The sequence below is a fragment of the Schistocerca piceifrons genome, chromosome 4 (genome assembly GCF_021461385.2).
Source record: "Schistocerca piceifrons isolate TAMUIC-IGC-003096 chromosome 4, iqSchPice1.1, whole genome shotgun sequence".
NCBI classification, from domain to species: domain Eukaryota; kingdom Metazoa; phylum Arthropoda; class Insecta; order Orthoptera; family Acrididae; genus Schistocerca; species Schistocerca piceifrons.
Genome location: NC_060141.1, coordinates 175,077,599 through 175,094,979, shown reverse-complemented (window position 1 = coordinate 175,094,979; position 17,381 = coordinate 175,077,599).

Genomic DNA, 17,381 nt, shown 5'->3' with positions numbered 1-17,381 from the left:
TATTTATTCATAAAAAATCAGGTGTTTCAAAACAACTCTCTTCTTTTACTCACTAAGATAGCATAGCAAATAGCAAATCAGTAACTGTTCAGATATGATACTATTCACTTATACCTACAGATTTCTCTAATCTTGCATTTCTTCCTGAATTTTTGGATTAGTATTAATCAGACTCAGTTTGTCACGTAAGTTTCAAAAATTCCAACTATTGGAATGCCATTAGGACATCTAGAATAGCGTTGACTTTTGCTAATTAACAGTAATGGATCAATGTCTTATTATCTACTATTTATAAGATTACACGCCCGATCAGTCAGCCACTGTAAATGTTGTTCTATTAGTCCATTACAGAGCTATCATCATTCATTGCTATACTGTCGTTTTAGTTTTCTATTGTCTCCCTACAATCTCCCTCCATTGACAAGAGAACGGTTCACTTTCGGTAATCTCAGTGACTAAGATCTTTTTCACATTTTGCTCATACTAATTCCTCTACTAAAACTTATGTATATTGCCAGCACAGTTAACTTATGGTAACACAAGGCAGATAATAAGATATAATATTAGTCATTGTACGTTATAAATATCTGTAGAGCTTGTATCACATTACTTAACGTGCTCACCTCCATACCAAAAACCAGAAATTTCCAAATAATTTACCAGATCGTAGTTCATCAGTTTCATTACATTTTCAAGAGTGTTTGCCGCGACATTACTTACCCATTCAGTACTCTGAGAACGCTAATATTCGTATTTAGCCTTTAGTTCATATGAATAAATTATATGCTTCTACACGAGACAGTAACAGTTTTATCACTTACACATTTTACAAAAAATCTTCAACATCTGTTAATTACCCATCGTTTAAATTCCACAGCAGTTGAAGCGCGATTCATTCGTCCCTTCCAAGATTCTATCATCCCAATCAAACTGCCAGTCGACTTCGATTCCGCTTAACAAACCTATCCTAATATTACAGTGGTCATAACACATTTCGACACTCGCCATAGCACGTGCATTTATGTTGATGCACGGCAGCTAGTCATTTGTTAATGATAATAATATTCACACAGGAAAACAGAACGAAAGCATTTCAGATATAGAAATATTACTGATTCCTTGAAAGCAGATTAATAGCGCATTGCTTTTATTTATTAGTAGTTCAGTCACGGTCTCAAAGCACTGAGTGGTACCTGAATGTATAAACAAAAATTACAACATCACATGAAGAATTATGCTTCCTGGACCTTGGGTGGATTTACGCCTCCATTAATTAATTGTAAGCAGTAGTGAAAGCATTTTGTTTTCCCCTTTGTCCCTGCATAAATCCAGTCATTTAATCTTCTTATTCCCTCATGGGAATTCATACTATATGGAATTAAACTGACCCCACCCCATTCTGGTGGTTCTAGTAGAGTAATATGTCATATATTAGGATTATTCATGTTCTCTCCTATATCCAGAGGACAGTAACTGATTGGGTTTCTGTCACGTATCATTTTATTAATACGAGGTGTGCTGCGGTCTGCATGTCTAGTGTAACGTAACGGCAGCATCGTCGGTTGCTTCACCGGATTCGTGTTTCCATCTCGGGATGTACCCCGACAGCAAAACTTGACGTGGAGGTGCGAGAAATGATCCGTGCTGCAACTGTTGTAGTTTCTGTCATTCTTATTGTTTGTCATAGATGTGAATATCAGAAACTGCTCGTGTTGCACTTGAATTTCGTCTAACAAAATGGAAGAAAGAGTGGGCTCTGCTTTCACACTCCTAGTTGTAAGTCTCGTGATTATCATATTGTACCATATCTTCGTCAGCATACATATTTTGAAGACTGTGACAATCATAACCGATCCCAACTACATCGGCTCCACCATTTCTTAGTTTTGCCTTAACAACATTCCATTCGCTTTTTGCACTATCTGTTCGATCACTGAGCTGAGATTGTACATTGTCTTGCCAGTGACGCAACTCTTCTGACGGTCTTTTGTATTTGTTCTAAATCGGTCTTTATTGCTTGTATTGATGTGCTTTGCTCTGTACATATTTTAGTAATGGTTTTCTGTATCATCCTTTTTAATTTTGACTCAAATATATCTCTGATCTGATCATATTTCTCTCTGAAAAATTCGTCTGCCTTTCTTTCGTATTTGGCAGAAATGTCCTCTACTTGTGCCACTACCATCTGAAATATTGATGTTAAAGTATATTGTCCTAGTTGTAGAGTACTGAAGGGCTCCTCTCTCACCTCTTTCACCGATTCAGTGATATCTTCATTAGCTTTTTGCAGTCCTGAAATTTACATTGCTTTACCTTAAAGATCTCCTCGCAATAACTGGGTTACATGATTAGCAAGTTTGGTTTCTAGCTGCCCGGTTTGGTTTTAATCCTGTTCAGTGAACTGTGCAATCTCACTAGCCAAATACTGCTTTTCATTCGTGTTTTGTTTTTCATTCTTTAAACCACATACTTTACGCTTCAGGCGACCTACTTCACTCGTCAGAATAGTATTTGACTTATAACTTTTTCATACCAAAGGATTGGATGTCGTAACAAGAATCTCAGAAACAGCTCTGCTCGTAGAAAGCGACATTATCTCACTTGGTGCAGTGGGAAAGCCATCTATAGTTTCATCGGCGAATTCGCCCACGGGTGCTTGATCTGATACATTTTCTGCGTTTAACGAATCTATCACAGTAAGGTGACTTCTGGACCTAATAATATTGGTGAATAAGAACAATTTGTCGAAACTATTGCTGGTCGTTCAGCGATGAACACGTAAACAAGTCACAATCTATATTCGCGTGCAGCACAACGTTATCGACGAAAAACATTTCTTTTAAAATAAATGCACATCACTACCACAAACTACATGCACGTAAAATGAATATTCGCCGTCTCGTGGCTGTCTTATGAAATATAAAACGATTACATAGTACCTACAAATTTTGCACATAACACTATGGAATGAGTGAAACAATGCCTCACACTATTTTGTTGGGATGACAATGTTGTAATTTTAACGATCTCCTTTCTTCGGTATTTTACGGGGTTTAGCCCATGTGTTGTATTTAACTGCTTTATTTTACTATTTTTTTGATTATTTTCATACGTTTTCTTCCTTCATGTGCTTAGTGTGTTCAATTCTCATGCAGGTCGTATGATTACAAGAAAAAAATAAATAAACAATCACAAAAGAAACATATTCTAGAATTATGTTATATAGTATAGTAACTTCTTACATTTGCATTTACAGTTATGCTCTCAGTTGCCAATGTAACGAAATGTTACATTGACGGCCAGATGAAATGTTAAAAGGAAGACACGAATTATTGTGCTTTAGAAGAGGTAGGATTGGTTAATTATTCTGCGACCATGAATTTTAAATATCTCAAATGCGGCAGTCTTCTTCGTATTGCAGAATCGGACTTCATGATTATAGAAACCAGTTGGTTCTATACAGCTACTGCAGTTGTATTAGTGACATGGCCGTAATGGAGGTCAAACAGTTCCCGTCCACGCCAGCTAACTCTGATCGTGAAATAAAGTCACCGACTCTTGGGAAGGATGCGCTGTTAAAAATAGTATGAGAAACGTAAAGAGATACAATGCAGCATATCTATTTTTGTGTTGCTAATAATTATTATCCAAATTAATTTACGTAGTAATAAGCGTCTGAATAGATACCCAAGGGAAAAAAAGAGAGTAGCCTCACAAATGATGGAAATATCTGGCGGATAAATTTTAAGCTTACACACTATGCAAGTTCCTTTTTATCGTAAAAGGAAATGTGATGTTCGAGTAAACCTTTAGAACTGTCCACTTAAAATAATTCACAAAAGAAAATTGCCTCTTCATTAGTGATAAAGTTTATCACCTCACAACATTAAAGTTAAGTTTTTAAACTTTTGTTTGTTTGCAGCTACATGTCTGTGGTAACGGTCCGCGCTAAAATCTCCACATCACGGTACCGCAGCACTCCAGCAGAAGAGGTAAAACTAACAGCTCATAGCAGAATAATATGTGTAAATCTTTCAAAACACATTTTCTTAGTTATCTGCTACAAATACTACGCTTAACTAGAACAGCTTTTTTAATAATTTATTACAGTCCGCAAACCACCACACAGTTGCTGCGCTAGCTCAGCAGACAACTCGCTATACCATCTGAAAGAGAAATCCAGACGCCACGAAATCTCTGAAGAACATTTTTTTCACAGTGCTCACCTACACAGGGTGTCAGCTTGCCGTGCCGAGGACTCGGATGCACTTGGCCACTTGCCTCTCTGCACCGCATGAAAATAAGGCCATCTGGCAGAGGATGATACTGTCACCAGTCAGCCTTGTGATGCCATCTGGGTGTGTTTGTGAAGTCAGCTTCTTTAAGTAAAATGTTCGTCGAAATCTCTGTTGTTTATGTACATATGGGATAGTTAATTAATATGCCTACAGTTACACGATGTAAACACTTTTGAAGAATGACATCGTATTTCCCTTCACGCCAGGAAAATTATCATATACTTTCACTCTAATTTAAATCTCTTTGAGAAGAGCTGTAATTAGTATTTAAAGCTGGCTGTTAAATTCTGCGTCGAAATTAGTGGCGGCAGCTCATTGTGCTCATAACGATGGGTATTTATTGCCGGTCTTAAAAAGGCTCTTTTCGCCCTGTGAATACATTAATTCCACGCCTCCAAAGCGCTCCAGTCATTCGCAGAAATACCGTAAACTGCTGAGAGAGCACCTGCCAGCGCAAACCGCATTTCAGACTGTTGGAGGAGTTTTCACACATTCCTCAGCAACAGGAAGTAAAACCTGAATAAAATCTTCACAATGCGATATGAGAACCATATTTCATCAGTCTTCCATTTGGCTCGACAGCTCCCTCCACCGCTTTTGGTCGTGTGCTAATGCATTCGTTTCTTCTCCATAATCTTCTTCTTGTTGCTTATTTTACTTTTTCATAGAACTTCCGTTTAACTGTTCGTTTAACTATTTAAGTCCTTCAGTTTCCCTGCTTCCTAAAATTTAGACTTCTGTTTAACTTCTCATGGTTACTGCTCACCGACACGTAGAATTTTTAGACGCTATCATATTCACTATTGACTGAAGAAATTATTTATTCAACAACTGCAATTTCGGCGAAATATTTTGCAGCAGCACACGTCAGAATTCAGAATTCTCCAACATGTATGCATGTGAAAAGGCTTGGTTTTCGCATATCGTAAGATTTTGAAGTCTGACATGTGATGCAGCAAAATAGTTTGAAGTACCGCTAGAAAATGGGCAAAAGACCGAAACTGCACTTGTAAAATAAATAATTTATATGGTCAAAGGCGAATATGATGTCCTTTAAGAAATTCAAAATTCCATTATGTTTCATGGGAATTCAGTTCTTTCCTAGTACTGACAATCCTTTCATCAAAAGTCTTCACTCAGATAATCAAAAAAATGGCTCTGAGCACTATGGGACTTAACAGCTACGGTCATCAGTCCCCTAGAACATAGAACTACTTAAACCTAACTAACCTAAGGACATCACACACATCCATGCCCAAGGCAGGATTCGAACCTGCGACCGTAGCAGTCGCACGGTTCCAGACTGCGCGTCTAGAACCGCGAGACCACCGCGGCCGGCTCAGATAATCAGACAGGGGAATAATTCTCCTCCGATATTTTTGCAGAATTAGATGCAACTGGTTCGCATGATTGTTTCAGAGGGTGGTTAATTCTTTGAATTCATTTCTGTATCTTCAATGCAGTCGATTTTGGCTTCGCCGTTGTTCATGGTTGAGTATTCTGTCTGCAGAATCATTTTTCCACTCCAAGAGAAAGAGGGTTGAACATTCATCTTCTTCTGTTTTGAGAAATGTGTGGACAGAATGTGGGTGTGTCAGCTTACCGAAAGTCCAAAACCACAATACTCAGTGTGGTTCTGGAAGCAAAGCGTAGTCTGCAGGTAGAATGAAAGTTCCAACCTTAATGTCATCAATCTGCGCTATCCAAGACGCCATAGCGATGGTTTTAAGTATGAAATAGCCTCATATCAAAAAAATATTATCACCAAGACGTTGCCTGAAGGTCTCGAGTTCACGCGCTACACCTCCGGTCATTTCACAATGATTAACTTTAGTAAACGAGTGTCGACGAAGTCCATCCTAGGCTCTGTGGGATTTTTAACGCTGTAAAGAGGCACTAGTGCTCTTAAAAAACCGCATCATCTGATCCCATACAGTGTTTATCGATACTAGTCCGTCTATTAAGTCGAATCGAAGTGTATCGCGACCCATATGTACAGACCACATTTCTCAGTCTTTTATGATCCACGAATTTAATCGGAGTAGTTCTCTGACTTAGGAAATCGGGATTAGCATGGAAGGCCAAGGCCCCTATAATGTTACTCCTTAAACACAACTAGTAATCAATAAATTAACAATTTATTCAAGACCACATTTATAAAACAGCTAGCATACAATCAACACGTGGCCGTCTTAAAAGAAAATATCCAAAACGTCCAATAGCTTCCTTCCCAAGCAAGCAGCAAATTAGAATTACTTAATAAACAATAAATCTGAAGTAATTCAAAGAGGTGGATCCGATAATTTTTTTAGCAATAACAGAACCAGCACAATACGTTACACTTAATATAATTCATTGGCAAGCAAATTTAAAATATTTTTTAAATACATGAGGGCTTTTAAATGTTAATCAGATGGGCAGTGACGCCAGGCTGCCCTGAAAAAAGATGACTTAACCTAAAATGCCGGAAGCAGCAGACCAGTCGTCCAAAACACCTAAACGCCAGGGCCCAACCGGTAGTCACTTCCCATTAGACGACACGTCACAGCTTCTGTGCACCGAAGCGGAACGTGGCGTTGCTCCCACACACCTCAACTCGCAGAAAACTGGAACACAAACTGACCGCAGGAAACACGGCAAACATCAAGCAGACATCAATTAATATAAGTTAAGAGATCAATAAACAATATAAGTTAAAAAAACCGGTAAGTGCTTTCAGTCGAAGCTACTTAAGTTTTGCAGCAGTGTCAATGCCGTAAAACATTTAAACTAAGACTTGTACACAAATGCAGTTCTGCAAAATAATAGCAGACCTTTACACTCTCATAGTTTACCCAAGAATATGTACTCATATGATTACGGCCGACAATGTGTACAAAGATGAAATGGAAATAATTTAAAGATAATGTCACTTTATTCAAATGCACAACTTTACAACAAAACTAGGTATGTGCATTTTAATTTCACTGCATAGGTCTGCAATGTAACTACCAACTGTGTAAGATTGGTACGCAAAAAATCAGAACTAGAATATGAGCTAATATCTTCAATACCTTATAGTTACTTCACCTTTTGGGGACGCTGATTTCCTTAAAGGAAGTAGTGACTGCTGGTCTCCATGCGATCACATAGCTTGCCAGCTGCTCTTACTTCAACACCACATACATAAGGCAACCAATCAACCAACAAGTGACAGTCCCTACAGAGCAAATAGTTCCACGAAACCAAGGCACCAAAACCACTTACATCTTCGATGGAGAGCGTCGTTCGAGATGGTCTCGAGGAATGGGTCTGTCCGATAAAAAACAGGCACCAAAGCAATGCGACGAGCAGCGCCTGGAGCTGACATCTGGCAGGTGCACCACAAACTCGTGACTGTCCCGCAAGGTAGACCCGCCTCGCCGCTGCTGGCCGGCCCGCGTGTTTTGCTCCTTCGTCCCCTCAAGCACGTCCTATCGCCTCGTAGCGAGTCCGACGACCAACTCGCCGACCGCAAATACCCGGCGCCAGGTCAAGACGGGGGCAAAGATCGTAGTAATGCCGGGTAATCGATAATCGTGTGAAAGAGCTGGTGTGGCAGAAAAGGCGCACCGCGGCTCAGTTTCCTTTCGTGATACAGCACGCTTCACCGTAGGACTTTGTGGTTGTCACTAATGTAGTGGCTGTGTCGATTCCAAGTCTCGTTATTATGTACACTCCTGGAAATGGAAAAAAGAACACATTGACACCGGTGTGTCAGACCCATCATACTTGCTCCGGACACTGCGAGAGGGCTGTACAAGCAATGATCACACGCACGGCACAGCGGACACACCAGGAACCGCGGTGTTGGCCGTCGAATGGCGCTAGCTGCGCAGCATTTGTGCACCGCCGCCGTCAGTGTCAGCCAGTTTGCCGTGGCATACGGAGCTCCATCGCAGTCTTTAACACTGGTAGCATGCCGCGACTGCGTGGACGTGAACCGTATGTGCAGTTGACGGACTTTGAGCGAGGGCGTATAGTGGGCATGCGGGAGGCCGGGTGGACGTACCGCCGAATTGCTCAACACGTGGGGCGTGAGGTCTCCGCAGTACATCGATGTTGTCGCCAGTGGTCGGCGGAAGGTGCACGTGCCCGTCGACCTGGGACCGGACCGCAGCGACGCACGGATGCACGCCAAGACCGTAGGATCCTACGCAGTGCCGTAGGGGACCGCACCGCCACTTCCCAGCAAATTAGGGACACTGTTGCTCCTGGGGTATCGGTGAGGACCATTCGCAACCGTCTCCATGAAGCTGGGCTACGGTCCCGCACACCGTTAGGCCGTCTTCCGCTCACGCCCCAACATCGTGCAGCCCGCCTCCAGTGGTGTCGCGACAGGCGTGAATGGAGGGACGAATGGAGACGTGTCGTCTTCAGCGATGAGAGTCGCTTCTGCCTTGGTGACAATGATGGTCGTATGCGTGTTTGGCGCCGTGCAGGTGAGCGCCACAATCAGGACTGCATACGACCGAGGCACACAGAGCCAACACCCGGCATCATGGTGTGGGGAGCGATCTCCTACACTGGCCGTACACCACTGGTGATCGTCGAGGGGACACTGAATAGTGCACGGTACATCCAAACCGTCATCGAACCCATCGTTCTACCATTCCTAGACCGGCAAGGGAACTTGCTGTTCCAACAGGACAATGCACGTCCGCATGTATCCCGTGCCACCCAACGTGCTCTAGAAGGTGTAAGTCAACTACCCTGGCCAGCAAGATCTCCGGATCTGTCCCCCATTGAGCATGTTTGGGTCTGGATGAAGCGTCGTGTCACGCGGTCTGCACGTCCAGCACGAACACTGGTCCAACTGAGGCCTGGTGGAAATGGCATGGCAAGCCGTTCCACAGGACTACATCCAGCATCTCTACGATCGTCTCCATGGGAGAATAGCAGCCTGCATTGCTGCGAAAGGTGGATATACACTGTAATAGTGCCGACATTGTGCATGCTCTGTTGCCTGTGTCTATGTGCCTGTGGTTCTGTCAGTGTGATCATGTGATGTATCTGACGCCAGGAATGTGTCAATAAAGTTTCCCCTTCCTGGGACAATGAATTCACGGTGTTCTTATTTCAACTTCCAGGAGTGTATTTCATTTGTTATTGTAGCATCACGTAACAGAAACTGATGTAAGTGACTCTGTAATATTTGTAAACTGAAAGTAAGAAATCCACTGCGTTAGGTAATTGTAACAGTAATGTAAAACTTGTACATCGAAAATGACACACCTTCAACTGAGAGCTGTGCCGTATTGGAAAAAAAACCCTCGGTAAATGTTATATAATACACGCACCTGCCTTACCAGTAAGCATCTTTTACTTCCTACTGCACGAATACTGCGTTCCGGTACTGAGAACTATGCAATGTCTGGTGATCGTTGAATCATCCACTGTTAAAGGCATTATTTTAAATCCGCATGAATGAGAGTGAGATTAGCATATCGCTCTCCCAGCTGCCATCTGCTTTTCAGACCGTGGGGTCACTACCTCTCTCATTCATGTAGCCCCTCATTCTACATCTACACTCAGATATATACTCCGCAAGCCACCGTACGGTGCATGGCGGAGGTTACTCTGTACCACAACAAGTCGTTTCTTTTCCTGTCGATGTGCCTCCACGCACGTCCTAATTTCTCGTAGCTCATTTTCTAAGTCCCTACGCGAAATGTAGGTTGGTGGCAGTAGGATCGATCTGCAGTCAGAGGTCAAATGCTGCTTCTCTAAGCTTTCTCAGTAGTGTACTTGAGCTTCCAAAGCATACCCGTAACACTTGAATCCTGATCGAACCTACCGGTAACAAATCCAGCAGCTCGGTTCTGAATTGCTCCTGTGTCTTCTCTCAGTCTGACCTGGTGCGGATCCCAAACACTCAACCAGTACTCAAGAACAGGTCACAATAGCCTCTTACATGCGGTCTTTTTTACAGAGGAACCACACTTTAAAAAACTTCTCCTAATAAACCGAAGCCATCCCTTTCTCACATGGTCTTTCTATTTCATACCGCTTTGTAGTCTTACGCCCAGATATTTAAACGACGTGACTGTGTCAGGTGGGACACTGCTAACGCCATATCCGAACATTACGGGATTGTTTTTCCTACTCACACGAATTAACTACATGTTTCTACATTAAGAGACAACTGTCGTTCATCAAACCAACTATAAATTTTGTCTAGGTCATCTTGTATTAACCTACACCTATCTGTACGCCACAGCATCATCAGTGAACAATAGTTGATTTCTACCTACCCTGTCTGACAGATGATTTGTGTGTATAGAAAATAGGGACGGTCCTATCATACTCCCCTGGGGCACTCCTGATGTTACCCCTGTCTCTGATGAACACTCTCCGTCGAGGACAACACATTGGATTCTTTTACCTAAGAAGTCTTCGAGCCAGTCACATATCTGGAAGCCTATTCCGTATGCACTTACAACACGAGGGGAGTGCATCCTATTCCTTTCTTTGTAACAAGTAAAAGTTACTTGTACGTCCGGGAAATGAACACGAGTGTCCTGTGTGGCAGTCACACAAGACAAAAGAAACTATTCAAAAATAGTTAAGGAATATTAATATTTAATTGTGATGGAAGACTCGAATTTGATGGTAGGAAAACGGAGAAAATGAATAATAGTAGCAGAATATGGTCTGGGGGAATGGAATGAAAGAGGAAACTCATCCAGTTTTTCAAATACCATAATTTTATCACTGCTATTGTTTGGTTTAAGGCATCAGAAGGTTTCAGACTGATTATATAATGATAAGACAGAGATTTCGGAACCATATTTTAAACTGTAAGACATTTCCAGGGGCAGATGTGGATACTGACTAATAAAATGGAGTTAAAACTTAAGAAATTGCAAAAAAGTGGAAAGTGAAAGAGATGGCACCTGGATTAGCTGAAGTAACCAAAATTCCTTGAGAGTTTTAAAGGTAGTATTAAATAAAATAAGGAAAAGAAAATTTGGAGGAAACGAATAGATACCTTTCAGTGGATGAAAATACAACAAACTGCAGCAAATGAAACAAGCGAGGGGGACTGCAGACGTTTAAAAGTAAGATTGATACAAAATGCAAAAATTCGAAGCAGGAATGTCAAGAGGGCAAATGCAAGACTGTAGAAGAATGTATAACTAGGGGAAAGATGTGTGTCACCGATAGGAAAATTAAAGAAGCTTTGGTGAAAAAAGAAGCAGGTAAGCAGCTGTATGCGTCTCAAGAGCCGAAATAGAAAACCAGTTCTATGCAGGTATAGAAAACTGTAGGGTGAAACAACTACATGGAAGGGCTAGACAACGGTAATGAACTTGAATGTAATATTGTAGTAAACGAAGAGGAAGTGGCTGAAAATGGGATGGAGTGTATTATACCGGGAGAAGAATTTGACAGAGTACTGGAAACGAGACCCCTGGAATACACGACTTTCCTTCAGAACTGCTGACATCTTCGGGCGAACTAGCAATGGCAAAACTATTTCACCTGCTGTGCAAGATGTATGAAACGGCTGAAATACTCTCAGACTCAGCAGGTGCTGATAGGTGTCAATATTACAAAACAGTCAGTTTAATAGGTCATTGTTGGATAATACTAACACGAATTATTTGCAGAAGAATGGCGAACTTGAGAAGAAGACCCGGGGGAAGATACATTCGGGTTCCGTTAAATGGTTGCGACGCGGGAGGCAGTACTGAACCCATCATAGGAGGTAGAGTAAGGAAAAGCAAATCCACGTTTATAACATTTGTGGGATTACAGAAAGATTTGACAGTGTTGCCTGGACCACTGTTTGGAATTGTGAAGGTGGCAGGGCTAAAATACAGGGACCGAAAGATTATTTAAAAACTTGTACTGACACCGGATGGCAGTTATAAGATGCAAAAGGCCTGAAAGGGAGGCAGTGAGTGGGAGAGGATTGTAGCCTATCCCCGATGTTCTTCAATCTGCTAATCGAAGAAGCAGCAAAGGAAACCAAAGGAAATTTGGAGAAGAAATTATAGTTCATGAAGAAGAATTAAAAACTTTGGGGTTTGGCGATGGCAATGTAACTGTCAGAGACTTCAAAGGGCTTGGAAGAGTAGCTGAACGGAATGGACAGTGTCTTCGAAGAATGATGTAAGATGAACAGCAACAAAAGGAAATCAAGTGTAATGGAATGTAGTTCAGTTACATCAGGTGATGCTGAAAAAGTTATACCGGCCAATAAGATACTAAAAATATTTGATGAGTTTTGCTATTTGTTTAGTGAAATAACGTAGATCGTCGATGTAGAGAGAATATAAAATGATAGACTGGTAACGGGGAGAAAATTTTTCCTGTCGAAGAAACATTCGTTAGCAACGAATATAAAATTTAGCGTTAGGAAGTCTTTTTGGGAAGTATTTCTCTGGAGTGTATGTCTGCATGGACGTGAAACGTGAATTATAAGTAGTTAAAACAAGAACAGAATAAATTTTGAAATGTGGTGCTGTAGAAGAAAGTAGAAGGTTGGGAATCTGGAGGTACTGAATAAAATTGAGGAGAAAAGAAATTTGTGCCAGAAATTGACTATAAGAAGTGGTTAGTTGGTAGGATACATTCTGAGACATCAACGGGTCACCAGGGAAGCGTGCGGAAGGTGTGGGGGTAAAAATTGTAGTGGGAGACTAAGAGATGAATCCAGTTAGCAGGTTGAAACGGATGTCGGCTGCAGTAGTTACTCGGAGGTGAATAGGCTCGTGCGTGATGGAGTTGCATCAAGAGCTGCATATCAAACCAGCCTTCGAACTGCAGACAACAACAACAAACCTATTTTAGAATCTATAGAATACAATCTATCTGCTGCTACCTGTAAGTGCTTGTTACCGATGTATGTAGGCATGAAGGTCTGAGATTCGATAGTGTCGAAGACAACATCAAACACAGCAGTTAACACAAAATCTACGACAATGATATTGTACGTTAGATAAACACATGCAACGACGACTAGGTCGTAGAGGGACATACTTTACCTATTCACGTGCTCAAAGTAGAAGTTTGTTCCCACGTTCTCGGAATTTTAAGAACATGGTGTATAACAGGCCAATAAGCCACACCATAAATGCAGCAGAGAAATTTACCGTATCTTTACAACTTTAACCAGCCGCGTACTGGTGAGTTTGGTAGCAGACACTCGGCATAAATTAGGCTAAGATCTACCATTCCTCAAATGCGTTTTCGCGGGATGTTGGACATCAATGGATCAATGGAATCTTCAATTCTCTACTTCTTGTTGTAGTTTTCACCGTTGTCTTTGAAAACCAAGCTTTCCTGCCCACTCACTTTATTCTGGGAGGTAACCTACAATTACTTAATTCTGTTACGTACTCTTTCTAATTTCTTGTGTTAATCTGAACCGTTTTCCCAACACTATGTTTCATTTTATAGGCAACGGCCTTGCAGCAGTGGATACACTGGTTCCCGTGAGATCACCGCTGTCGGGCGTGGCAGGCATTTGGATGGGTGACCATCCAGCCGCCATGCGCTGTTGCCATTTTTCGGGGTGCACTCAGCCTCGTGATGCCAATTGAGGAGCTACTCGACAGAATAGTAGCGACTTCGGTCAAGAATACCATCATAACGGCCGGGAGAGCGGTGTGCTGACCCCACGCCCCTCCTATCCGCATCCTCCTCTGAGGATGACACGGGAGTCGGATGGTCCCGGTAGGCCATTCGTGGCCTGAAGACGAAGTGCATGTTTCCTTTTATACAATCATTCCTTTGCTTCATTTATCTATTGTTTTATGTATCGTTCTGAAAAATATATAGTGCCTATCTCGTCTAGGGGTGGCAGATCACGTCATGGGGAACAAATTTTCTTATAGTCAAAATGTTGGCTGACATTTCCCTGCCGCGCTAGGCGTCGTTTGATATTCGCATCCGACGACCCTATGGCTAAGAGATTTCATCGAACTAGCAGGGTCTACTAACCATGTATGCTGCATACTACGTACCTCCGTAAACTGATACATTGCTTTCTATCAAGAAATTCTTAAGAATAAATGTTTCTAAGTGAGCCGTCCGCGGTTAGCTTGTATCAAATCACATTTGCGATGGGTTTTCTGTGCCTTCTACCATCTTGCTTGGTTCGGTTGTTCTCCCGAAACTTTCTGACACAGGGTGTATTGTGCAGAAGGCTGGAGGCAATTTGGGTTCGGGCGCGTTGTCCTTGGAGCAACTTGGATTGCAGCCCCTGTGTTGTGTGACAGTTCCCGCGAGGTGCCGCGAGGGACGAGTTTTGTTAGGTCTTAAATCAATGGCTGTTATGTGTAACATGTACCACGAAATCGGTCCTTGTTTAGTGAATAAGCGTTTTATGTATGTATGTTGCCTGTGATAAGAGATTTATTCTTCTGGTATTTCTGTCCAAATGTTCTGCTGTGTATAATGGGTTGTAAAAGCTGCACTGATGACTGGAGATTTAAAAAAGTGCACGGAACAGCCGTTTGACCGTGGTGATTGTAGCTGGCTGTTTTTACCTGGAGCCAAGCTCTTAAGTTTTTTAAAATTATTTATCCTCTTGTAAGTTATTCAATTGTAATTATTACGTCATATTGAAGTTGTGTGTACTTTGGGACTGTTAGTTATATAAATTTGCTCTTAGTTCCAAGCTGTCAACCCTGTTTTTCTGTCTAATAGAATTGATGCCTTGTAATACAGTCGAACGGGTGCTATACGTGGATGCCATTTTGGAAAGGCCATGTGACTACGATTAACGTTACTTCGTTTATGTGTATTCAAGCCTTAAATTATAAGAGTTGTTCACTGATTAAAGTTATTTAATTATTATTGTTTTATTTTTTTAAACCTGTCCACTGCTTGAACTTTGGCAAAAAGCATTTACATGGTTCAATAATTTATATTAAAGTAGCAACTTCTCATTAGCTTGATCAGATGAAAATACTATAACCGGATAACGTCAAAATTCCGTAACCTCAGTAACTTTGCTCAATTCAGAGTTTAATTTGCATTTCAAGTGGGTGTATCTTCCACAGATGTTATCCGCAGTCTTTGAAACACACTTGAGTTTTAGTACCTGTGTGTAAAATGTGTTGTTACAGCTTGGGTTCGGGTGGATCACCATTACACTGATATATTGTTATTTCTTGTAGCGTGATGTCATCAGAAATGCTAATATGAATTATGGAATATGTGTTATTTATTCAGTGGGAAGTTAAAACAAGGTATTTTGAATGCTAATACTGAAATTTAAATTTTTGTGTAATAAATTATTTGAAGCAAAATGTGGACTGTAATTACGGTCCAGCACGTCAGCGCTTTCTCCCTGCTCCGACCACCACTGAATTACTGAAGATGCTGTTATTCCTTTTAATGATGGCAACATAGTTAGGGTGAAAGTGGTACAGCAAATGGGAACTAACTGTGGAGGAAACTCTATCAGAAAACGTGAACGGATGAACAAGGATCGCATTGACAAAGCAGAGTATGCAGCACAGTTGGCCACTAAGGAGTCCAGAAAGAAGGAAAGAAGAAAAAAACATTGCAAAAGATTAAGAAGATGATATGCAGTATGGTGGACGGTCCTTCTGAGTGACTAAAAATGAAGAAAAATAGCATATATTGAGTTACTGTCTTTTGAAACTTCAGAAGACGTTCCTGAAAATTTACATTTTCTGTTGCATTTTTCAGTAAATCTCAGAAACCACTTCGAGTAGAGTATTCAAATTCTCAGGGAGTAATAAAATATATATCCTGAGTCTACTGAACTAAAAGAAGAACATAATGTTTTGTATCATTAATATTAATAGCGTACAAAAAAGTACACATCATTTTGATCGTATAATGAAAAAACTGAATTTCCGAAAGCAGTGGCTGAAATGCAATTATTGTAGTTCAGTAGACTCAGAATATACAGTTTAAGGTCCTGAAATAAAGGGAAGCCAAGTCACTAAATTTAACATAGTGAGGATAGGGCGTTCCAACTCCCCTTAACTGTAGAAGTATTATTCAGGTTGATCTGAAAGAGTCTGAGAAGCTTGTAAGGTTTTTGCAGGGGAGGTCTTGCTGATATGTTGCGCCGTTTATGAGTTATTTAGCATTGAATTTAGCCAATCAGTTCGTTGTGCATGTAAATGCAACCACACACATGAGCTAAAATGCAGTAATGCACAGACATCTGTGGGTCTGTGAATTACCTCTTGTTCAAATGCTCATTGCAAGTTAAAGTGTGCCTTCTTGGAACGTGATAAATTTAAGTTAGGCGAGCAAAAGGTACGTTTTTTCGGTTTGAGGAAACGTAATGAAGAATGAATCGGGTTACACTGCCTCTGGTAGGCTTCTTGAATTAGAACGTGATTCGACAACTTCAGTGCTAAACGCCTCAGAAAAAGTGCAACGATCCGAATTTTTTCTGGACAGTTATTTCTTAGCGAAACCACCCTTGCAACAACATGACTAGCATTTCTCCGCGTTCTCACCACTGTTTATAAATATGGACTGAAGTACAATAAACTTACCCCAACGACTTAGAATACATCAATTGATTACATAAAATTTGTATTATTTTCCACGAATTAGACCTATCATGTTACGTACGAGATTCGTAACCATATATTTATTGTATAACATAACGTATTTTCTTAATAAGATTCTTCAAGTTTTTTTGAAAATTCCAAAACGTTAAGGAACTGTTTGAGATTCTTTTTCTGGTTAATGATTGCAGTTCAGCTGATTCAGAGGAATTGCCAACGGTATGTGCAGGTAGCTCTCTTCTTCTTACTGTACGTGCAGCATGAGCTACGTTCATCTGGCGTCAGACCATGTTTGTAGCGACAGCTGCCTGTTTGCTCTGGCCGTACACAAGTTTCTGTGTGCCTGTTTGCTTCATGATATTCAGATTTCTGTTTATACAGTCCGGAGAAGTGGCATGAGAACATCGTCCGGCTTTCACAGTTAATTTGACTCAGAAGCTTTTATGAAGAGGGAGCAAGCGTGAGACCGTTGCAATTACTTACAAGCGCCTGTAATTCCAGGGGCAAGAGGTCAGACATAACACAATTTTGCCGACGTAATAGCTGTAAATTC